The 26,248-nt window shown below is 34.6% G+C and overlaps 1 long non-coding RNA gene across 1 annotated transcript in view; it reads right to left on the bottom strand.

The window, feature by feature from the left end:
• Window positions 1-11,688: 11,688 nt before the first annotated feature.
• Window positions 11,689-26,248, bottom strand: part of LOC104864172 — a 200,867-nt gene continuing 186,307 nt past the window's right edge. The window contains exons 4-5 of the long non-coding RNA XR_004517718.1: window positions 13,862-13,928; window positions 11,689-12,000 (exon numbers count right to left, since the gene is read on the bottom strand). This is a non-coding gene — a long non-coding RNA (uncharacterized LOC104864172). The remainder of the gene's footprint in view (window positions 12,001-13,861; window positions 13,929-26,248) is intronic.

The raw sequence follows: 26,248 nt of genomic DNA, 5'->3' as shown, positions 1-26,248 counted from the left end.
ACATGAAAAGAGTTGTTGTTGGTTTTTTTTAAGGAAATATAGGAGGTGGGATAAACATCTTAAATTTAGTAGGGATTTATGGTAATAAAATGTCCTGTTATATATAAATATTTGAACATTATAAAATTTGAGCTGCTCCTTTTAATTAAGCCCATCAGCTCGGGCTATATTTGCATTTATTTCTGTCTGGTTGTTTCTAGTTAACATGAACTAGAAATTGATAGACAGAATGGCACTTACATTATTTACATACGGACCCTGACCCCTCTGAACGTAGGAATTTGTTCACTCATTTGTTTTACACATTTTAAAAGATGTAATGAAGGGAAAGTGATACCAGCTGTAAAGTCAGAAAGTAGGACATGGAAAGGGAACATTTGCCTTCCAGGCAGAGAGAAAAGGCTATTGTTGATTCTCTACCTAACTCATGAATCTGTGTGGAGATGGCAGTGGTTTATAGTGTTCCTAGAAGGCACCCAAAATTGACAGAAAATGGCCTTTTTGGTGTATATGTTTATCTTAAAATTTATGCTTGTGAAAAACAATGAGTTCAACTTCTGAGATGGTGTGATCCTCCATTTTTTCTTCTGTTGTTATTCTTGACTCTCAAAGCCTTGATATAAGCCAGGCCTCTAGGAGCACAGAGGTTACACAGATTTGTAGTGAGTTTTTATAGATTAGCCATATCCTTTCCTGAATCTTTTAAGGAGGAAGAAAGGGTTTTATTTCCAGTGTCTGTGTTTTTCCTGTACCACCTTATATAAGAATCTTGTTTCCTGCAATCCTGATAACACATGAGAAAGTTAAATCCTTAAACCCAAATTCATTTTTCTGCTTTGCTAAAGATTGTAATCTTGTTATGAGTGCTAATTAAAATTTTAATTTTGAGCTAAACGAGCACATAGAAGATAGACTTTAGAGCAGATGAAATGTTATTTTGTAAACTTTTTTGCAATTTGAAAGTGAATGAACATATTTAACACTTGAAACAAATTTAAGTCTATCAAAGTGATCAATATGGAAACTTCAGTAAATTATTTTTATAAGTCATATATTCATAGAAATATAATGAAAAGAAGTCCATGAGCGAATGTCTTGAAAAGCTAATAAATGCCTCTTTAATATAAACACCATTAAGGGATGGTGAAATCTTATTTTCTTTCATTGACTATATATTCCTTTATAACTCTTGATAATGAAGCGGAAACCTTCACTGAGGATGTAAGCCAACATCCTAGCATCCTTATCTTTTTACCATCAAACAAATGATTGAGAAATAAACTATCCTTATGTTTGTTTTTGTTGTAGTGAAAAGGAATTTGGCAAGAGAGGAAAAAACAATCTCTTCAAATTTTTTGTAGCAAGGGAAATAGCCTGACTCGTTGCTTACAAACAATTCTTGGTTTATGAATAAGATGTTAAATGTTAAAAGTTTTATATATATTTTAATATGTGTGCAATTTAATGTTGACTTCATACTTAGTGATGATTCAAGGATAGATTTTTCATTACTTAATCTTGTTTCTCTTTAGTGTATTATAAAATGACAAGTCTATGATTTTGCACTCTTCTTTTATAAACAATCCAAGCTTCTAAAAAATGCAAAATTTGTACCATTATTATTTTTACTATCTAATACCATGTAGATCCCAAGACTAGTTGTTTCATTGTGTTCAGATGGCTTGTAGAATGTAGCAGGTAAATTTTATTTACATATCTAAACAGTTTTGATGACAACTTTTAAATAATTTAGAAAAACTATGGAAGACATAAAGGGTTTTAAAATCTGATTTTAAGAGAACTTAGAATAACCTATATCTTTTAATTTGAGTATGAGAAAGCTAAGAGGGATATCTTTTCATTATGCCAAAACAATTTAAGAAATGTTTAAGAGATACAATTGAGCTGTTAATTTTCATTGTATTTGTTTAATTGTAATAGCTATTCTGGTACCTATACATAAACGATCTCAAAGTGATTTAAAAGATCATTAAAAGAAGTTAGATCACAAAAATTGGGAGGCTGTTTATTATCATAGTATGGGGAAAACAGAATGAATAGAGATATTCAAGATTTCATCATGTATCGAATGACATAGCCAACTCCATTTGACTATAAGAACAATTTTTTTTTTTTACTTTTGTGTCCTGTGTAATTATTTCTACCACTTCTGGAGGCATGTTCACATGTTCATTCACACTGTACTATAGGTTCTAATCTTGTTCTCCATCCAATCCTGTGAGCTGCCTTTGGCTACCCTGGATGGACACAGTACAGGCTACTATGCTCTCAAGTCCTGATATGCGCTGATACAGACGAGGACATTCCTTCAAATTAATTTCAAGGAACTTTTAGAGTTTGCTGTTGTTTATTTTTCTGGTAGGACTGAAGAGATACCAGAGAATAATTTATAACATATCAAAAATACCTTTTATTGTGTCAACATTCAACTTTCTCTCTTGGTGGTTGGCCTTTGGCTAAGAAGTCTTTCCCTAACCCCAAAGTCTGGACCTATCCAATCCCCAAGACAGAAATATCTACTTCATGCCTGGCCAAGACCATCATGTCAAACTAAGACACTGATCTCTTCCCAAGAAGTTTCAAAGTAGACATTTATTCCATTTAAATTCCAATTTTGTTCACAGATTCTTTGACCTCAAAAATAAATGAATCAGTAGTTAGACACCTGCATATGTCTAAAATCTGTGGTTATTTAGATTTACACAATGCCACAGCCAAATCCAAATCTGGGTAGGTTTCAAGATCTCTCAACAAGATTAGTGGAAAACAATATTATTTATAAGAAAAAGGAAGGCTGTCTCACATGTTTGCTAAAGCCATTCATCAATTCAGATGATCTTATCATCAACTCTTCCCACTACTGAGAGGAGATAAAAATATCTATTATGGCACTTGACATGGTGCACTGATAAGTAAAAAAATATAGGAAGGGATTAATTTTGATAGACAGTAGACTGCCAAAAGTCCAGTAACATGGGTTTTAGCCAATGCAAAATAAATAAAAAGGGCATAATGAAGTTGTATATCACGTACTCCTGGCTCTTAGGAAATGATGTAATTTAACCTCTCTTCCAATATCATCTGACATGCTTCTTTACATTGCTGTGGGAGTATGATAATAACAGTTGGATAAATTAATTTTCTTTAAGATAAGACCAAAATGATTTCTAGCTAAGAATTTCAATATTTCAGTGTGTTTCTTGAAAAATTACATTTCTTTTTCTTTGCCTTTTCTAAGCTACAGACATAAAAAAAATACAGCAGGATGAAAGATGTTGAATTCAATAGCACTATAATATACACTAATGGAAGGATATCCCCTCGTTATGTTTTGGGTCTAGATGTCCTCCAAAGCCTCATGTGGTCAGAGCCATTTTGGAGGTAGGTGAATCTGGAGTGTGTGATTGACTCATGGTGGGGCTAGGCCCAGTGGCACTACCCTACCTAAGTAGTCTGAATAAGATAAAAGAGGCAGAAAGATGCTCGTGTTGCTTTTTGCTGTCTTCAGCCACCACGAACTGTTTGCTTTGTTGCCTTTGCTGCCTTGTGGGCACCATGTTGTTTCTCCTCTGCAGAGCCTCTACCACTCTGCCTTGGAGCCAGCCAGTTATGGAGTGAAACTTCTATGAATTGTAAGAAAATAAACCCCTTCCCCTCTATCTTTGAATGTTGAGTATTTTGTCTCAGCAACAAGAGAAAGATAACTAACATAACCTGTAATACATATTAGTATAACTTTTATCTGGAAAATTTTGACATGAAAAAGAATGCAAAAAAATTTATATCTTTGAAAGAATTGTTGCACTTCATGAAATAATTCTAAAAGGTAATTGAAATATTTAAAAAATGTGTGTACAAATGCATTCTATAATTTATAGCACTTTTTAGTAGCCAAGCCCCCCAAAATAGGCAACCTAAATGTCTAACAATAAACTTTATAATATAGTTACTCCAAATTATAAAATCACATATACTTTAAAATTAATTTGGTGAAAACATTAGATGTCTTGAGCAATTTTTCCGAATAATATAAATTGAAACACCACATACAAAATTATATAATTTGTAGAATATTTTCCAAATCTTATAAAAATACAGTTAAAAATCAACATATACAAGGGAGGATTCAGGTTTTTGTTTCTTTTCAAGAAGTATATATATTTTGGCAATAAATACACACTAATTTGGGGTAATGATTGAAAAACATTTTCTTCCTCAAATGGAAGTGATTGCATGTATAATAACAAAAATATCACTGTAGGGAAAGATGTCTGAAAAACTGTTTTTAATCCTGAGTCTGATCTTTAAGTCCATCAGGTCAAGATTAGAGGCAATAACAGAGTATAAAAATTTTATGAAAAGATATAAAAAGGGCAGGGAATCTATAACCAAATATTAAAATAACAACACACACATATATACAGTGACTGAATACTTTCATTAAACATGAAACTACAATAGAAAGAAAACTTAGAGACATACATTTAAAGATTATAAACTTTTTGTAATAAACAGAAGGTATGAATAAAGAAGGCCTAATAAATTGTACATAAAATATGATGATACTAATAAGAAGCATATCTAATGGTGTGCTAGAAAATGTTTAAAAGTCTTGATTAAAAAAACCACCAAAACTCAGGTTTTAGAATTGTCAATATATTTGATTTGAAGATTATATCACAGCTTATTGCAAATTCTCAGTATGATGTCACTGAATGTGGATTTGAGTAGAGACACATACAGTCACTTCCTGTGTGCTGGTACAAAATGGATTCTGAAATCAATTGTCACAGTAAACCAGTGTAAAAAATGGAATGGGTTAATACTCACTTTTTCAAAGGCACAAAACATTATCAGGTAACTGTTGCTAATAACTGTTCATAACATACATAAAATTTGAAAATTAAAGGTTAATATATGCCCTAAAACTATTATTCAGAAAAATGTAAGACACAAAAATGGATTTTAGAAAAAAACAAATAAGTAAATATAAATATGAATGTAAATGTAAACATAAACATGTGTGAATCTGTATGTCTATGCCTGCATGTCTGTATGTATATGATCATAGGACATTAATATGGACAAAATGAAAAAACATATGAAACTAAAAGAATTGATAGAAAAGTTAAGATATTACATAATAAAAGTTTTCAGATTTTACAAAGAAGTTAAAATCATAAATTTATTTACAGTTATAACACATCCTCAAAACATCATCAACTTTGTGACAAATAAGATGTGTTAGGTATGTGTATGAACTTCCCAGAAGGAATATAAATATTATGTACTGCAAACAGGTAATAAGAAAAATAAAATAAAAATGAGAAAGTAAATAAAGCAAAAATTTAAAAAATTAAAAGACTTTAATTTACAGTTCAAGTACATTTTTAAAAGCATTATTGGGCTTAAACTAATAGTTTTGCATAGATTCTTCATGTACCAGAGAATATACAATGTTTTGAAACTCACAAAAATGTTTACAGATTTGAAGATGCATTGCATTGGAAAAAAAAGTTGCAACATATATTGAGGAACTGACAACACATAAAACTTACTGATCACAATAACATTAAATTATGAATTAGCTAAAGTAGGAACATTTTTATGTTCAGAAATTAAAAGTACTATTTTATTATTTTTTAAAATTTTAATTGGTACATTTTACATATATAATACAGTTGCATTCATCATTGGGTTCTTGTACCTTTATGTGACAGATCTTTATTTTTATTTTTTCCCCATTCCCCTAGCCTACTTTTCCCCCTCCACATTTCCCTATTTACAAAGACTTTATATCCATTTTTTCCCTTTTTTAATTTTCCTTCTCTTTTTATCTTTCCCCAACCCCTCCCAATTGCCCAATATGTCTGTATGTCTTTAGACCTTTTCTTCTTATTACAAAATACCAATTACACATTTTGACCCTTATTTACACTTTTAGTTTATCACACCAGAGAAAATACATGATATTTACATAGGTGTCCTGTTAATTTCACTTAAGAGTATGTCCTCAATGTGTATTCACTTACCTATAAATATCTCTAGTTTATTGTCCTTTATGGCTGAGTTGTATTACATTTTATTTTTAAAAATCACATCTTTATTCACTCTCCAGTTGATGGGCAATTAGGCTATTTCCAAGTTTTATCTATTATGAACTATGCCGCTATACACATGGGTGTGCACATATCACTGTGGTATGATTTTCTTTAATTCTATTGGGAAGGTATCCAACAGGGGAAGAGCTGGGTCAAATGGGACTCCAATCCTAATTGTATAAGGTATCTCTGTATTGATTTCCACAGTGGTTGCACCAGTCTGCACTCCCACCAAAAATGAAGAAGGGTTCCTTTCTCCCCACACCACCACCAGCATTTGTTATTGATTGATTTTTTGATAGCAGCCATTCTTCCTGGGGTGAGGTGGAATCTCCGTGTTGTTTTTATCTGCATCTCTCAAATGAGCAATGATGTTAAACATTTTTTCATATATTTATTTGCTGCTTTTACTTCTTTGAGAAATACCTATACATTTCAGATGCCCATTTTTGAATTGGATCTGTATATTTGGAGGGCTTGATATTTTTTAGTTCATTATATATTCTAGATAGTAGACTTTGTCTAAGGAACATCTGGTAAAATTTTTTCCCCACATTGTAGGTTACCCCTTAGGTCTGTTGGTGGTTTCCCTTGCAGTGTAGAAGCTTTTTAAAAAGATGAGATCCAAGCTGTTGATTGTTTGGGCTAGTTCCATGCTATGGAGGATTTGTTCATAAAGTCTTTTCTTATACCAATGTCTTCAGGAGTTCTACCTAGCTTGTCTTCCAATAAGTTTAGGGTTTCTGTTTTATTATTTACATTTTTAATCCACTTGGATTTTAGTTTAGTTCATGGTGAAAGATAGGGATCTAGTTTTAATCATTAGTAAATTGAAATCCAGTTTTTCAAACACAATTTATTAATGAGGCTATTCTTCCTCCAGTAAGGACGGTTGGTTCCTTTGTCAAAGATGAGGTAGCTCAGTATGTCTGGAGATGTTCCTGCATCTTCTAATCTAGTCAACTGATCCTCAGGTATATTGCTTTGCCAGTACCATGCTGTTTTTATCACAGTGGCTTTGCAGTATAGTTTAAAGTTGGGGATAGTGATACCCTCTGCCTTGTCTCTGCTGCCTAGAATGGCTTTCACTATTTTAGATCTCTTCTGGTTCCAAATGAATTTTTTTATTGTTTGCTCTAATTCTATGAAATATACTGTTGGGATTTCAATCAGGATTGAACTGAATCTGTATAGCAGTTTTGGTAGAATGGCCAATTTCACTATATTGGTTCTTCCTACCCAGGAACAAGGGATATCTTTCCACTTTCTTATGTCCTCTTTAATCTCTTTTTTCAGAATGCTGTAGACCTCATTGTAGAGGACCTTTTCTTCCTTTGTTAGATTGACTCCCAGATATTTCATTCTTTTGGGTTCTAATGTGAAATGAATTGATTGCCCCATCTCTCTCTCAATGAATCTGTTAATTGTGTACCAGAAGGCTATTGATTTTTGAGTGTTTACCTTACAACCAGCTATTCTACTGAATCTGTCAATTAAGCCTACGAAGTCTTTTGGAGGAAATTTTTGGGCCTTCTATATAGAGTATCATGTCATCAGCAAATAATGACAATTTAACTTCTTCCTTTCCTATCTTTATTCCTTTTATTTCTTTCTCTTCTCTAATTGCCATGGCTAATGTTTCCAAAACTATATTGAACACAAATAGTGATAGTGGACGTCCTTGTCTTGTTCCTGATTATAGCGTGAAGGTTTTCACACTATTGACCATTTAGTATGATGTTGGCTGTTGGTTTTTCATAGATAGCGTTTATCAAGTTGAGATAAAGACCATCTTTTCTAATTTTCTGCAGGTTTTTTTAAAATCATGAATGTGTGTTGAAGTTTGTTGAATGTCTTTTTTGCATCTATTGAGATTATCATATGGTTTTTGTCTCTGACTTTGTTCATACAGTGCATTGCATTTATTGATTTACATATGTTGAACCATCCTTGCATCCCTGAGATAAATCTGACTTGGTCAGAATGCACGATCTTCTTGATGACCCTCTGTATTCTGTTTGCCAGTATCTTATTGGGGAATTTTGGATCTATGTTCATTAGGGAGATTGTTCTGTAGTTCTCTTTCTTCGTTGGGTCTTTCCCTGGATTTGGAATCAAAGTAACCCTTGCTTCCAGGAATGAATTTGGAAGTATTGCTTCACTTTCAATGTCATTGAAAAGTTTAAAGAGTATTGGCAGTAGTTCTCTAAAGGCATCAGGGCCTGGGCTTTTCTTAGTTGGTAAGTTTTTAATTACATTTTTAATTTAATTGATTAATATTGGGTTGGTTAGCATTTTTAGATCTTTGTTCAATGGGTAATTCATATGAATCTAGGAATCTGTCCATTTCTTCTGTATTTTCCATTTTATTGGTGTATAGGTTCTTGAAGTAGGTAATGATGATTCTGCTGGATCTGTTGTTACTTCTCCTTTTTCATTCCTATTTGCATGGATTTCAGCCTTTTCTTTCTTTTGTTTGTTTGTTTGTTTGTTAAGGTTGGCTAAGGGTTTATCAATTTTATTTATGCTTTCAAAAAACCAACTCTTCAATTCATTGATATTTTTGGTACCATTCTCTTAATCTCCATTACATTGATTTCTGCTGTGATGTTTATAATTTCCTCTCTTGTATGAACTTTGGGTTTGTTTTGTTCTTCTTTTTCTAGAAACTTAAGATTTAGCATTAGGTTGTTTATTTGTGCTTCCTCTGTTTTCCTAGTGTGGGCATTCACCACTATAAATTTCCTCGTAGAACTGCTTTCTTTATTTCCCATAGATTCCTGTATATTTTATTGACATTATCATTTATTTGTAAAAACTGTCTAAATTTATTCTTTAGTTTCCTCTGTGACCCACTGGTTGTTCAAGAGAGTTTTATTCAATTTCCATGTGTTTGTAAAGTTCTTGTGGTTTCTCTTGCTATTGCTCTCCAGTTAATTTGCACTATAGATGATAATATACATGGGATAACTTCAGCTCCTTTACATTTACTTAAACATATTCTATGTGCTAGTATATGGTCTGTTTTGGAGAATGACCCATGTGCAGCTAAAAAGAATGTATATTCTGATTTTGTGGGTCAAAACACTCTATAGATGTCTGCTAAGTCCGTTTGTTCAAAAGCTTGGTTCAGTTCTATTTCATTGTTGATTTTTTGTCTAGATGACCTGTCTATTTGTGACAGTGGGGTATATAGGTCCCCCACTACAATTGTATTAGTGTTTATTTGGTTTTTCATGTCCCTTAAGGTTTGTTTTGTATAGTTGCGGGCATTAGTATTTCTTGCAGATATATGTATGGTTGTTATCTCTTCCTCTTGACTTGTTCTCTTTACAAGGATGTATTGACCTTCTTTGTCTCTCTTAATTAGTTTTGATTTTAAATTAACTTGGTCTGCAGATAAGATAGCTACCCCTGCTTTTTTCCAGGTTCCTGTCACATGCCAAACTATTTTCCATCCTTTTACTTTCAATCTATGAGCTTCTTTTTAGACTAGGTGAATTTCTTGTATAAAGCATATTGTTGGATTTTGCATCTTAACCCATTCAGTCAATTTATTTCTTTTGATTGATTAATTAAGGTCATTAGCATTAATGGTTATAACTGATATGTATTGGCTTATCATTATTGTGTTATTACCCTGTTTTGGGCTCTTCTTAATTTTTCCCCCATCCCTTTAATTTATTGCCTTACCTGCTGTATCTGCTTTGTTGTTTCTCATGGAGTTGTGACATTCATTGTCTTTTTCCAGAATATTATTTAGAATTGTTTGGAGTGCTGGTTTGGTATTTATGAAGTTTCTCAGGTGTTCTTTGTCATGGAAGTATCTCATTTCCCCATCAATTTTGAAAGATAGTTTTGCAGGATACATCAGTTTAGGTTGGAGGTTGTTTTCTTTCAGGGCTTGAAGTACTTCACTCTATGCTCTCCTTGACTTGAGGGTTTGTGCTGAAAAGTCTGGTGTGATTCTGATGGGCTTTCCTTGGCATGTGATTTGTTTCTTTAATCTAACTGCTTACAGTATTTTGTTCTTCTGTTGGGTTTCTAGGATCTTGATTATTATATGTCTATGTGTAGATTTTTTTTTTTTTATCATGGCTAGTTGGGGTCCTACATGTCTCACTTATCTGTATGTCAAATTGTTTTATTCTGTTTGGGAAGTTTTCTGTAATTAATTCTGTGAATAGCTTGTCTTTATGTCTTTCTCTTGCTTTTTTGTGGACTCCTATCAGTCTCATATTATTATTTGTATCATCTAGGAGCTGTTGGATTGATTTCTTACATTCTCTTACTATTTTTAAGAAGTCCTTCTTTTCATGGTCACTAATCTCCATCCTGTCTTTTATATTCGATATACTGTCTTCAGATTGGCTCAGTCTGTCATGTAAACTTTCAATATAGTTTTTAATCTTCTGGATATCTGTTTGAATCTGTTTCACGGAGTCCATTTCTTTCCTATGCTGGGCATTCATGGCTTCTACCATGGTCCTGGGCTCATTTTTTTAAAATCTGTTTTTTGTTCTAGAGTCTCTAATCATGTCAGTCATTCTGTTCACCATCTCTGTAGTTATCTGGAAAATTATTTCTGTTTTGATTTTTCTAGAGTCTCATTCATCTGTTTTGTTACGTCTCGTGCTATCAGTTCAGGATGTCCAGGTGGTTGATTATCAGTCTTTTACACCTCATTTGTCCCAGAAGCTGCCTTTGGTCAGCTGAAAGTCTGTCTTTGTGCTTGAGCCTCATTTGAATGAGGCTCATTTCTATTTTGTTGTTGTAGTTGTTGTTGGTACTGTTCTTCATTTGATACCTGGTTTAATACTTCAGCGTTCCTGTTATAGTTTGTATTTATGTTTTGAGTCTCTGATGACTTCAGGCAATCTCTTTTTCATTATACTAGGGAGGACTACTAATTAGATCAACTACAACATCATAGCCCTAGTGATACAATCAGCAACAAGAAAGTATCAAACACAGAATAGAAAATGACAATTTGTGGTAGTTATTAATCTATCACTTTTAACTCTGTGTACTAAATCAAGATTGAGGCTAGAGCTCAGGGCAACGGCCTTTATGACCCCACTGTTCTTCTGTGGTGTGAATCCAGGTACCTGCGCAGCCAGGAGGCAAGAGGTTGCAGTGGGAAGTGCTGAGATGTGGGCAGGAAGCAGGCTCCCACACAGCTGGGCCTCTTATTTGTCTGTTGCCAAGTTTGGGCAACTGGGGCACAAGATCAAAAGTACTATTTCAAAAGAAAGCTTGTAGTTATTATCTATTTGCATCTTTTTTATAAGAATCACGTTAGCTTATGTTTTGTTTGTTGAGTAGTTTGAAGATATTGATACACAACATAATAACTATTGTATTCTCTGATTATGAAATTTTGTTTTATTTATAAAAATTTTACAAAGCAATGGATTATAGAGGAAATCACAATAAGATTGTGCATTTAAATTAATAAAAGTGAAAGAATTACATATTAGAAATTGTGCAACATTTATTACAATGTTTTAAAATATTAGAGTTGAATACTTTTTGAAGTAAAAGAAGTTTGTAAAGGTAAAGAATATAAGAGGTAATGGTATTAGAAAGTACTTCACAAAGAAGTTAATATTTCAGCTACATTTTAGAGGGTGAATACCATTTTATCAGAGTAGTTTCAGGGGAAACAGCTTTTTCAAAGGGAGGAAGCAATGTAAATAATCAGCAAACTATGAATATGGGCTTCTGGGACCACCATATTTAGTTACCAGATTGGATGCTTGAAAAAACAAGCATTTATTTCTCGGTTATGAAGTTGGAGAAGTATAAGGTCAAGGACCCAGCAGGTAGGTTCCACTCAGAGGCCAATTCTCTTGGTTTGTAGATAGCTGTGGTCTCACTGTATGTCACATGATCATTGTCATGGATATGGAGAGAGAGAGAGAGATAGAAAGAGAGAGAGAGAGAGACCAAAGCTTTATTGTTTCTTCTAATCCTCTCATAATAGCCCCTCCCTCATCCCCTTATCTAATCTAATGTAGCCCAAGTACTATCACATTGTTATCTCCAAGAAGCACTGCTTTGAAAGGTAGGGCATTGAGGTGAAATTCCTAGGGGACACAATTGGTCTACAATGGATACACATGAAAGCAAGGAGGAGAAATACAGAAGGAAGAGAAGTTGGCACACACACTGCAGCCAGCTGTTTGTTATCACTGAAAGCTCTAAAAGGTTCCCTACCATTTGTGTAGAGTTTTCAAAAGATGGAAAGACAGAAACTGATTTGGAAGCTATTTAGTTATTGCTGATAAAGCTAAAGAGGAGTGGGAAAATGTGATAGGAAAGGGGCCACAGGTAGATCCCTCAGGGACATTGAGACATGATGATAGGAAAGGAAAAAATGCAGAAGGCAGAAATGCAGAAGGATGGGAAGAGAAAAAGAAATCTGTGTTATCATAGAATCAAGAAACATGGCTGTCATCAGCCATGGAAGGATCCAGTAAGGATGCCATGTGTTAAATTTTGACATCAGGATGGCCTTGGCCAACTTGTTTCTGTGACAATGCCTCTGTCCTGTGCCAGGTGTCAGTAGCTCCCCCAGTCCCTCTTTCTTCTATGACTAGGACTGCTCTGGACAATCTACCCCCCACCCTCCACCTGTGTCTGGTCCTGCAGAGAAGGGCTCTGCTTTGCTCTCCTTATTTAGCAGAGACATTAGAGTCCCAGAGGAAATCGGTCCTTTTTTCATATGCCATCTTTAGTCCCTCGTGGTTCTGTGACCCAAATCATCTCCTAGAACACACTCTCTGGGATCACCTGCTTCTCCTATTTCTCTGTCCATGTCCAGTTCACAGTCCCACCCCCTTTGTGTCTGGTCTCTCCTACTGCTCACAGAGCAAGAATCCAGTATCTGTTTCGATGCTTTACATGTTTGGCACTTTTTTTTTTTATGATCTATTCTTTAATTCTCTGTTCCCTATAGCTTTTGAAGAGCATTCTTTGAAAATAGCCTTCTGATTCCTCAGAATTGCTTTTTAAAGGCTATTACTGCTAGTCCAACTTTACTTTTTAAAAAACAGAAAAAAAAAAAAAGGGATAAAAGAATCGGCTTAAGCCCAGAGGAAACATTCTGGGAAGAGATGCAGGCTGCCCTGTGACTGTGCATTTTAAATGGGAGAATCTCCTCAGGATTTGAATTACCTTGGCCAGGGCTGAGTATTCCCAATGGAGTCTTTCCACTTAAACTTTTTATTAAAAAAGTAAATTGGGATTATTGTATTCCCTCACTTTACTTTGGAAGTCTAAATTTTAAATTAATTGTCGTCTAAACTGATAGCAAACAGAGAGGTTCTGATAGCAGGCTGGCAGCCCTTTGTTTAGCCAGAAGAGATTTAGGCTATTGCTTCTGGGAATGGTTTGGCTGAGGATATTTTCAATTTACACTTTTTTCTTTCCCCTAATGAAGGATTGAATTATGACTTACTAGAAAATCTCCAGTGTTGAGGGGAGAGAGATGTTGACTAACTTTGCCAGAGTTGATTGGAGTGAAGCTATTTATTTGGAAATGGGTTTTCAGTTTGCTTGAAAGCCTGCGCTGTCTGAAAAATGCCTTCAGTATGCATGAGGAGACATAACCACAGCACACAGTGAGGAGAGCTGTAAAGGATGAGGACATTTCTGTACTAGTTGCTTGTGGGTCACTATTGTGCTGTCCATGCTGCTGGTCAGTCAAAAGTGTCCCAGCCATCCCAGCCTCCTACCTTGGGAGGTCAGGAGATCCCCAACATCAGCCTGTTCAGACTGGCACCTCCTGGGGACAAATCAATCCTAGAAGGGTGGAACAGATTTGTAGACATTAATTTTTGTGATATAAGAATAGCTTTCTGCTCACTACATAGTGGGGATGGTAAAAATGTGGATGTTGCAAAACAGAATTACTGGCCTGGAAATTTTCCTTCTGTGGGCAGATGGCATGATCAAGAGCAGAGACAGACATGTCCTTCCATAAACCAAGGGCAATGATTGCACAACAGGCTTGGGTATCAGCCTCTAGAGGAGTCGGCTTGAGGTATAGATCAGTGACTTTTTTCAGAGAGTTTCTTTGAGTCCTGACAGTTCAAGTGAAACATCTTGTGAGAATATTAAGCTCAAATCTTACTATAAGCAAAGTTCCTGAAACAGAGTGAATGTATGAAGTTTGTCTACATCCCAAAACAACTGCATCCTAGACATTTCCATATTACAGGGAGAGAATTTATAAAGGAAGAAAAGAGCATCTAAAGTGAGAGTAGACCTTAAGCATAATGACCTTGGAACATTTACTCAGTGCCTCTAGTTTTCTGAAAACAGCTTTTGACTGCAAAAATATTTTTTGAAGTTGCCTATTAGAGAAATCTGTCCTAGAGGTTATTTTGCAATTTCCTAGTGTGGACTGTAATGTCAACCACTGTATGGCATCTAAAGGTACCTGTTTGTCCCCACCCACTTCCTATGTGACTGCTTTTTCCACAGACCTTGTTACCAATAGAGAACATTTTCCTGAGGATTGGGTAAGACATCCTATGGAGTTCAATTAATGACTTTTCCCCTAAACACAAGGACTTTCTTTTTCAAGCAATAAGCCAAGGAATACATGGAGAAGAAGGTTTAATGTTTTGTAGAAAACAGTCCACATTTGGTAATGCAAACTGCAGGTCAAAAGATGGCATTCTAACTTTTCCAATATATTCACAAAGACACCCTATTTCCTATTTATTGTTTCTATTTTTAAGGCTCATATTCCTAAAAAGAAGATTGAAAAAATTTTCTAGAGAAATTGAATTTTCTTTCCTGAATAATTGAAGTCTTGAGTACCCAATATTTAGAAAAACTTTAAGCACAAACTCACAGAAGAGGAAGGCTAAGAAGAAACATTTTTTTATCAGACAATTTAAATCTAAAACATAGCTGAAAATGGTCCTTCTCCTTGTATACGTACTGGCATCAAATTGTTTGGATCACATGGAACGGAAACAGTCTTGCTCTTGTAATTTTCTATTGTTTTGATGAGATATACTGAAAATGATAACCAACAAAGAATAGTGAGTCGTTCAATGTTGCAAACTCAACAGCTGATTTACCAACAAATGGAAACACTTTAATATTCACTGCATGTTATGTCCAAGGTCTACCATAAAACCAGTAAATGGGGCAGTTATCTTTGCTGTAGTCTGAAATGGAACAGGTACTGAGAGAAAGTTAACAGCCATACTCCAAATGCCACACAAATATGGAACTATGGGACCAGGAAATGTTAAGGGTTGACCTAAGTCACATTGATACCACTCAATAGTTGCTGCTGAGTATGTACATTTATAAAGGTACCCGTAATGTAGTCCTGTTTTCTGTTTATTCTTTAGTGAATTTAGAGCCCTGTATTCTTTCCTACTTCATTCTGTTAATAAAGTATTCATATAAGCATAACCCCACACAAAACACACCAATTTTAGATATATCTCCTTAAAAGGGAATTATACTTTACATAACACAGAATTATCCTTAGGAGCAGTCTCATTTCGTCAAATGCAGTGTTTCTCTAATATCTGTATAGGAAAACACTAGTGATGATGTGATAATCATATTTTGTATTAACGGTGCTTTACCTAATAATACAAAGATCCTTTGGCTCACACACACATAAATGACAGGGGAAAACATGGCTATTATTTATCCTAAAATATGAAGAGGAGAGTGATGAGGGTCACAGACCATTTGGAGGTGAAGAAGTGTGCTGGGGTCTCTCCAGTCTCTTGGTCTGCACTGTCCTTCTTCAGAAATGGAAAGCGTATATTCCACTTTAACCCTACCGGTCTGCAAATGAGGACTGAGTGAACTGTGATCTCATTCTTAATCCTCTCATCCCTTCCAATCCTTATTTTGAGGGCTGAGCCATGATCGGATTATTAACGATATTTTAAAGATTAAAACGCAGGAAACTGTGCCTGATCCTACTGATTATGACAGCCTCAGAAGCAGGCTGGTTGGTGTGGCGGGGAGCAGAAAAGGGTGGAATTTCTTTCTATGAATGTGACTTTCTAATCATAAATAAGTGTGACAAGGAGGACAGCCTTTTCAACATATCAATAAAATACAATCATCAAGCTACCCTACTGAAACTCACTACAAAATACCTGTGACTGAGTCGCTCGCTGTCTATCTTCTTGCAAATAGTTTCTTTTCCAAGCAGAAGTAATGAGAATTTTATTCTAGAAATTCTCTATTTCAAACAGAATTCTGTAGGAGGTGCCGGTCCCTTTATACATTATTAAATTTCTTGCTGAAGATTTCTTTCCCCTGAAATCTGACCTAAGGTTTTCACTGCAAACTATTGAATTTGTAGATGATTTTGAATGCTTATCAGCCTAGATGAGCTGCATCACTTTGAATGAGATTTTTGTGTTCCCGGGACGGAGGTGCATTTCTAACACCTGCAGCAGAACCTGAGACTGTGTCCCTCGCCACCAGCACCACCTCACTGCACTGTGGTCATGTTTTGCTCAGCACTGTGCAATCAATTCCTTTGTTTCCAGTAGGGAAGCAAAAAATGTAGGCCCTTTCTTTCCTACTTCATGATTTCAATCAGAATATATAGGCAACTGAAAGATGCTTGTGGGTTGCTCTTGCCCCATCATATCCTCCAATGTCCCAGCTTATTCTCGCTCTCTAGGGAGTATATTGCCAGTTGCCCAAATGCAGTAAGAGAGCTAAATAGGGACTTTAATAAATACATGAAACAGATGGAGGCTAGAAGCTCTTCAAAGTTAAAAGAACTGCATGCTTAATAGCCAAAATGCTTAATAGCAGTAATAGCTGCCAAGCCACCGCATAACTCACTAATATGCATGAACTGTAGCAGCAAGAAAGTGACTGCTTTCAGTCCCAAGGACTTTCCTAAAAATTCAAGGTTGTAAGAACCTAACCTAGAGAATAATTACTTGTCCAGACGTGATAACAGACTCTGGCAGAACAAAAATGACAGCTTGATTCACAGACAAATATAAGTCCGTCTTGGATGTCTAGCTTCCATTTTTCTGTAGAGAGATAGATGTCTTTAAAAAGCCTCAGCAATGAACATCCTGTCGGTTTAAAAGGTCAGACACTGAAGAGTATCAGAAGAGATGATGCTGCATAGACCATTGAGAGAAAAGAAAATGATTTCATTATCCTTGTTCATCTGCTATAGATTAATTCGGTTCCCATTGTCATGGCAATTAAGGCATTTCTGTAGTCCTGTCCTGACCTAGCTGAGGTGGAACAAGGTAATGAAAAGCTGTACTGGGGAAGAAGGCCACTACAGCTGAGCTGATATTCCTTAGGAACAAATACTGCAGTTGATTTAGTAAAATGAGCACAGACAAACATAACCCCCTAGAAACATTTCTCCACATGTAAGAAAGTGCAATCTGCATTTTTGATGCCCGGCGAACAATACCAGTGCTTGAAATGATTGTGTAAAAGACATTTTGTTATTTGTACTTCAATTGAGAATGGAATACTGTCTTTGTGGACGGAAAGATAGAAGAATGTTGGAAGGATTGCTACCCATCAGGCCAAATGGAGGTTGATTTTGCACCTCTCCGACCTCAGTAGTTCACATAGAGCATCTAGAACGACATGGGTGATCTTTCTAAATTGGTTCCATCTGATTTTCTTTCGATTTTTAAGGTTTCAGCTCAAACTCTCAGTCATGATGTTTAACTCCTTCGTTGCACCCCTTATATTAGTCATTCATGTGTATTCATATCACTTCTCCTGCCTTCGAAATGTCTTCCTCATCTCTCCCTTTCTTCCTATTCCCACTTAACCAGCCCTCCCATTGCCCTCATTACTCCTCACTGGGATGACCATAATGGTTTTCTAACCTTCTGTCCACTTACCTTTTCCAAATTGCAATGCATTCCGTTAATAGTCAACACCTCTATTTTTCTAAAACTTAGGTCATGCCACCTCTGAGGTCCAAATGGATTTCCAGTGACTGCTATATTAAGTACTAAGTTCTCACTTGGCATTCAGTCCTCCTGGGGAAAATTGTAGGCAGCCACTTGCACTTTATTGGTAGTCATCTATTCCCCTGATTCTATGTTCATTCCGGACCATGGATTGACCCTCAGCCACATCTGAGTATTGCATTTTTGCTTCTATTCTTTCCTTTCTTTCTTCCAGGAATGTCCCTGTCTCCCACCTAAACTTGGAATCTAAGCAATCCTACAAGTTTAATAATTTCTTCAGGCAACTCCTCTCCTCTCCTCTCCTCTTTTCTCATATTCTCTCTCTCCCTCTTTCTTTTGACTTCTGCCTACCAAACATAATTTGACTTTTATTCATATCTCTGTGATTTATACTTCTTTCTTTTAAGGTATGAAGTATAACTCTGTAAACAGTTAAACTATTTTAGGTACTTGGAGTAAGATCTGTTCAGTTTTGTCCTTTGTGAACTGGAGCTATGGAGTAAGATCTGTTCAGCTTTGTCCTTTGTGAACTGGAGCTAGATATTTAATCTTCAAAAAATTTGGTGTACAGTGCCGGGGATTTAGCTCAGCGGTTCGGTGGACTGCCTTACAAGCGAAGGACCCAAGTTCAATCCCCAGTAACAACAACAACAACAACAACAAAACAAAAACAAAAAAACACTGGTGTACATAGAAAATTCAATAACTATTTATTAAGAGCTAACTCTAGGGCCAGAGATTTAGTTCAGTGGTTCCGCCGCCTGCATCGCAAGCACAAGGACCCGAGTTTGATCCCCGGTACCAAAAGAAAAAAGAAAAAAAAAATGAGCTAACTCTATACTTGGAATGTATCAATGAAAGAAGCAAAAGCCATACATTGTATGGGAGTAGATAGTGACATAGACATTTTAGAATATATGGAGTAGGAGTAAATATGTAAATTATGTAGCATGTTATAAGCTAGTTAGCAAGGTTATTTCAAAAACTGAAGAGAGTCACGGGGATGGGAGAAGCAGAATATATTGCACTTTTAACATAGTTGTTATAATAGGCCTTATTAAAATGGAAATATCTAATCAACAGCTTGAAAAAATTTTTTAAAAATTGTCATGTGTCTGTCTGGAGAAAATTCAACCTCAGTAAATGAAATAGCCAGTGCAAAGACCCTGGGTCCTTTCATGCTCTGAGAGCAGAGACAGGTGTGTCTGGAATAGAATAAATGAGGAAGAAAACAGGAGAAAATGAGGTCAGATTAAATAATGAGAGCAGAAGGCCAAACTTGGAAGGCTTTGTGGTTCATTGCAGGGCTCTGATTTTTACTCTGAGTAAAATGGGAGCCCTGCAGATTTTGACATAATCTGAGTAGAGGATAGACATGATCTGACTCTCAATTTAAAAGGATGACTCTGACTACTCTGTGGAGATTGCAGTCTGGACAGACAAAGACAGAAGCAAAGAAACTTGTCAGAAATATATTATGTTACTCTAGCAGGAGATCATGGTGGCTAAAGGTGATAGTGATGGAAGTTGTGTCATGAGAAGTGGTCAAAACCTGGTTATATTTTCAAGGTAGAAGTAGTAAGATTTCTTTAGGGATTTAACGTGGCACAGAAATAAAATGAGTGAATAATAACTAAGATTTTTGGTCCAATGCCGCAATGTACTTACCTCAATTAATATGGTGATGACTGGGTAAAAAAAATTTTGAAAGAAAGGCAAATACCAAATATCTACTCTTGAACATCTTTCGGCTCAAGATTTACACCAGGCTCCTGGTGTGAAAAGTTGAATAGTCCCATGCATATGTCCAACTAGGGACTTGGAAAAAGCCTTCCCATAGTCAACATGTTAACCTGAAGTTGAAATGCAGCAATATAACTACATATGAAAAGTTCATCTTTTTTGTGTGTATTTTGCATTTCCTTTTTTTTATTATTTGGTGTTTGTGTATGTGGGGTATATTTTTGTCTGATATGCATTCTGCATCTTCTTGGAGCCAAAGTAATGGTAATTTTGTTTACTTTTCATTCATTTTGAAAAACCGTTTGCTATTTATCTCTTATTATTAATTACTGCATCATCACTGTCAAATATAGGAAATAGCCATGGTCACATGATAGAAAATTAAACATATCCACTTCTTGCCATATCACCCAAATATTAGAAACTATTACCACTTTGGAATGTATTCTTCAACTTTTCCTTGACCTATTATTGGGGGGGAGCTTTCTTCTTGTGTACTCATTCTATAATTTTATTATACTCTCGTATATTAAAATATTGAAACTATATAAACAATTAATTGAAATATGCATTGCATGTTTTCAAAAAATAAGCCTGTTTAAAATGTATCATAGAAGTCTATACTTTAATTAATTTAGCATTTAAGCTGAAACTTGAATCCATGACTGTTAAACTCATAAAAAAGGATTCTATTTTTGACATTAGACCCTCCGCTATTGATAAACAATAGTTCTTTTCCAGAATTTCCTGGTGAGGGACCTCTGGACTAGATAAATTCTACACCTGCTCATATCAACAGCGTGCATGATTTTGATATAATTGTTTAACCTAATGCTTGAGTACTTCATGTTTTATTTCTTGATTTCCAAATCTATACTGCTTTATTGCATCTTATGTGCCTTGTATAGTTTTTTGTGGAACGAGGTACCAGTTAAACAACCCATAAGCAAATAAGCACTTATAACATGAACACAGGTAGTAGATATGTACTGGTAGCAATGGTCTCTGTCTCCTAGACGGAGAGAGAGAAAGAATATGAATACACAGTAAGACAACTTTGAATATGATTAGAATTCAGGTTGTACACTGTGAAAAATATTTTGTTTTCTAAATAGATCATTACTGGAGAAAAATTTTCCCCATACTTACTCTATCCTTTTCTAATAAGAAGGAAAAAATGGTTAATGAAATTTTGTTAGAAAAGCCAGTGCCTATGTTACCCAAACTGCATTGTATACATTTATTGCTGTTATTAGCATTATTATTACATTTGTGTTTTCCACAGTCATTTTGCTCAGTATTTGTTTAAGACAAAATTGTCTCCATAGGAATTTTGGCAGACATACTATTTATAGTACTTAAATTAAGGCAAACAGGGATTTTAGTTCTGACTAACAGTTTGGTTATCCAAATATTTTATACCAATAAAATGCAGGAGATCTATTAGTGAAAAAATAATTATCTCCAATCCCTAAGGGTTCTTTCTCTACAAATATAAAGAATTAATATTTATGAGAAAAATAATGAATAGGAGTGAACATCTAACAAAATGGTATATAGGCTTAGGTAAAATCAAATGCAATTCTAAGCTAAGGGTAGCAGTAAACAATAAGACAAAGAAATACAGATACAGAAGACAAACATCATCATAAAGTATTAAAGCAACTCCAATTTAAATGTAGGTCTGTAGCTAGTAAAATTAACCCTGTGAGTTCTTAAACTATGCATAGTTTTTTGCTATAGCAACAATGCCTCATACTGACATAAGGAACCGAATAGTTTCAACGAGGCAGCAAAATACAATAAATTTTCTGTGATGAAGATTGCTATATTGAGCATAATATTATTTTTATATAAGAAATAAAAAGGATTAGAAAGTGATATTAGGGGAAATGAAACCATAAGAAATTCATATTTTAAAGAGCAATGCAAGTAGATGAAGTGTAAAATGACAGCGTTATTATTTTCTTTATTAAGATTATTGAAGCAGTTGCTTTATATTTTGACTCTTTGCTTTTATTCATACTGAAGTCTTACAATTTGAGTGCTAGGCATGGAAAGACCAGGGACAAAAGAGGCCACTGTGCCTGAACCTAAATGTCTTTGGTACAAGAGACCACTAATGAGGAGGCAATCCATTCTCATTTCTAGCAAGCTAAATTACCTGTGGCTTGTAAAAGGAAACACAAGTTGGCATCACTTAAAAATTGGGATCTGGCAAACAAAGACTGCAGAGTGGCAAAGTATCTGCTTTCTGACATCAGGCAGCACAACAAAATATCAGTTATTGATTCAGGTCTCCTTTGTCTGTACACCCATCAACATTGAACAGGACTCATGAAAAACTTCCCCAGCATCCTTAAGGCATGTAAAGTGAATTTCTATATACTCTATATACATATCATCCAAGATCTTCCTCCATCAAGTTGGATTATAATTTCCAACATAACTTCTAGAAACATTTCAAATGAAGTGGTCTAAATATACTTAATGATAAACTTCAATTTGGGTTCAAAGGGAAAGTTACTTAAAAGATAATATTTATGGCTTTGGGGGCACTAATAGAAACAGAAATAAGTGGCTTTTCTAGTGAATTATACACCAAAGCTAAATTGAAATATCTGGCATGCGGAGGAAAATGTATTTTAATATAGGTGTGCCACAAATTGTGTTACAATTCTTTAGTAACAATATGTCAAAGCCAGTGCTGGATTTAATAACACATATCACTTCCTTTTTTGATATTGTTGATGGCTTATATTTTCATTTACTGAATTTGATCACTTTTTTTACTATTCAAGGAAGAAATAAATCATAATTCTGCAATTGCTGCCTGAAGCAATAAAGGCTAATGTCATTTTTAAATGGTCAAATTAAAAAAACATGTTTTCAACTATGTATCTGCTGCCAAATGCAATTCCACTTTAAACTAAGAACTAGATATTTCTTTCCTCACTCAAAAGTAGAGCAGCAACATGTCTTTATTCTAATGGGCTCTGTAAAAATTGGACAGTTTATTGAATGAAGGCAGATACCTCCTACTAAACTGTTTTCCCGGAACATATGCACTGGTTTTGTGCAGAGTTTGAAAGTTTGTGTACTTATATCACATACAAAAAAATCAGATTTGGAATTCCTGGTAAAATTTACCCTTTATTATATGCCAGGTCCAAAAAAAGTCTTCGGGGGAGAATGAATATATAGATGTTTCAAAAATTGCAGAAAGACAAACTATCATGTATTGATTTAAAAATGGGTCGGTGAGCACATCTATCTCTACATTGTCCATTACTGCTACTAACATGACCAAAATACTTCACAAAAAATTAATAAATCTATAGCAGCTCTGAAATAAAAAGTCATCTTAACTATTTAGGACAATTTTGGAAATATTTTAAAAACTAGAAACAGATGAATTGCTATTGACTGCTACCAAAACATATACAGGATAAACTTCATCACTGGGAATAGCCTAACCCTTTTTCTTACAAAAAAGTCTTGGTTAGTATTTCTTTTTAAAGAAAAAATAATGAGAGAAGGTAAACATACCATATTCCCCTAAAAATAAGACCTGGTCTTCTATTAATTTTTTCTCCCAAAGATGCAATAGGGTTATTTTCAGGTGATGTATTATTTTTTAATGCACAGCAATCTGCACTTATTCATGTACAAATATTAAATGCAGTCTTATTGTCTTCTAGAACATCATCATAACTCTCCAAACCTCAGGTCCCATCCTGAATTTCTTCTGTCTCCACTTTCTGTAGAACCGTTGGCCCTAAACTCTCATGTGCAGTGATAGAGCTCTTCTTAAATAAGCACTTCTTGTTCATGCAGCCTTCTGATAGTGCCCTGGCCACAGAGCGGGCAGTGATTTTACTTCATGGGATCTTCAGCCAAGTCACAACCTCTTGCAGGAGAGGCTTCACAAAGTTTTCATTAAATTAAGTGTTAGCTGAAGAGTGGCAACAAAAATGATGACAGGAATGATTATCCACACAAAAGTGACGAAAAATGGCAGACATAGAAAATCAGAAAATGTTACTTTATTTCACATGACAGTATTAGTATGTCTGCTACAAATGTGATGTATCAAATTATTAAAATTCACATTAGAGACAACAACATCCTTTCATTATCAAGTGCAGTTATTATTCCTTTGTTGTGTCTTTAGTCTGTTTGATCATTCAGCAATTGGTTTTGAGTTCATCTGTTTACATAGGTGTTTCCCTCTCATCCAAAGGCACTGAGTTGGGTATTTATAAAATTTAATTATAATTTATATTTTTATTTTAAATATTAATGTCAATAATATTGTTTATATCTAGTTATATATTAATATTATTATTTTATAATTTAATGCATCCATCACGGATTGCAATTGACTTCCTAAATGCATCTCTCTCTCTGACAATTTTAAGTGGAGCTTATTTTGGGGGGTTGGGCTTACATTATGCGCATCCTGAAAAATCATGCTACGGTTTATTTTCTGATTAGGCCTTATTTTCAGAGAAATATAGTACATAAGAAATGGTCTGTTACAACTTTGTGACTGTAAGAAAAATAACTTGGATGAAGGCACTAGTGACATAACAGCAAATTTACAATATGTGGTCAGAATACTTCCGAATACTCTATAGAAGGCAGAAGCTACAATTCCAGATTTCTCTGACACGGACCATATACTTCAGTAAGCCTTTCTAAAGAAACAGTGAGGTAACTACCTAGGAGCTGCGCCCTCTTGCTTGCATTTCCCATTCCTTGAAGAGAGTTCCACATCTCCTGTACAACCTCTTCATAATCTGACATTGAAACAGGATGGAATAATAATTAAATGCACCAACTCTGGAACCATAATCTTTAAATCTGACCCAGAATTTTCCATTTAGTAACTGTGGTATACTGGAGAGTCACTAAATCTCTGGTTCATTTTCCTTATCTGTAAAATGAGGTTATATTGGTTTCTATCACTTGAGGCTGTTGTAGTCCATAAGATAACAGAGCTACATAGTACACAGTTAAGCACTATCTACATCCATTATCATTTTGAAATATTATTGATTTGAAATATAAAGTTGAAGAACGTCAGGCAGGAAAGTATGAACATAGATTTAAAAATGAATTACAAAAAGAAATAAAAAAGAAATAAATATTAAGATTTGTAGAAGACAGGTTCATCTGTTCAATCAGCATTTAAGTAGCAAACTTAAATGAGATCACAATCAAACAGGAAAAAAATTCTCTGAGTATCTATTTTTTTAGACTAAAAGAGATTATTGGGTACAAAGGAGTAAAATAAAAGTAAGTACATGAAATGTCTTGTAAAATTTTAAACCTAGAAGAACCTAGGGAAAAAAAACCCAGAAGTTGTCTGGAGAAAAATCACAGCTTACTTGCATATGAATGAAAATCAAAGTTGCAATAATTATCTTATTAGCAACATTATAAACCAGAAGCCAATGGTGCATTGACCTCAAACTTGCAGAAAATAAATTTGAAATGAAACACTATGTCCACGTAAAATATTAACCAAGCATGATGGTAAATATGCTTCATTTCATTATATATTGAAAGCCTATCTTCAAACACGCAATGACTTAGGAAGTATAGGGCACATATACCCTTTCAGAGAAAATACCAAGTTGGAGAAAAATATGTTTTAAAAAAGAGAATTATGAAAAAGGGAAGATACAAGCAACAAAGAGTTAGATAACAGGATTCTGATGAAAAGAAATTCTGAATGTCAGGTTATCTTTAACTTCATGTAGCAAAAAGTCCTAATTTAATGGATTTAAACAATAAAAACATATTATCTCAAAAATTCAGAACATCTACAGTTAAGAATCCACAGCTGATTAATTCATTGGTTCAATGAAGTCATGAAGGATTCAAGTTGTGTTAAACTTTCTACTCTGTCATTTTCTGAACAGCTCCCTTCGACTTCACTAGATAGCCAATGCAGTTTAGAAATTGCATTTAAACATAAGTAAGTTCAGCACAATAAAAGAAAATCTCTTGCTGCCAGCATACCCCCTGTCTATTTTTAATCAGGAAATAAAATTATTCCAGAAGTCTCTTGAAGATTTAGCTTATTTCCCTAAAACAATGGAAAAGGAAAAAAAGGGAAATACAATTATTTTAAACAAAACAGAAAGGCTTTTTCTTTCAGTAACGTAGGTGAGGAATAGATAGGTATTAGACTAAGATTCATGGTTTGCACATTAAACTGGTAGAGATATGAATGTACAAGTTGTGCTGGGACAAATTAGAAATGAAAGAATCTCTTTTAAGAATGTGCTGAAGAGTATAATTAATAGCATTACCTAAATTTTGTCATAAAGATAATCATGGTTGAATAAAAGCAGATCTTTGCCATCTATAAGAATAGAAAGTAGTACTTAAAATTATATATAAAAT

Source organism: Fukomys damarensis, unplaced genomic scaffold (assembly GCF_012274545.1).
Source record: "Fukomys damarensis isolate Sample0158 unplaced genomic scaffold, DMR_v1.0_HiC HiC_scaffold_17, whole genome shotgun sequence".
In the NCBI taxonomy this organism is placed as follows: Eukaryota; Metazoa; Chordata; class Mammalia; order Rodentia; family Bathyergidae; genus Fukomys; species Fukomys damarensis.
The sequence above is the reverse complement of the archived record's forward strand: the minus strand, read 5'-3'. Positions and strand labels throughout refer to the sequence as shown.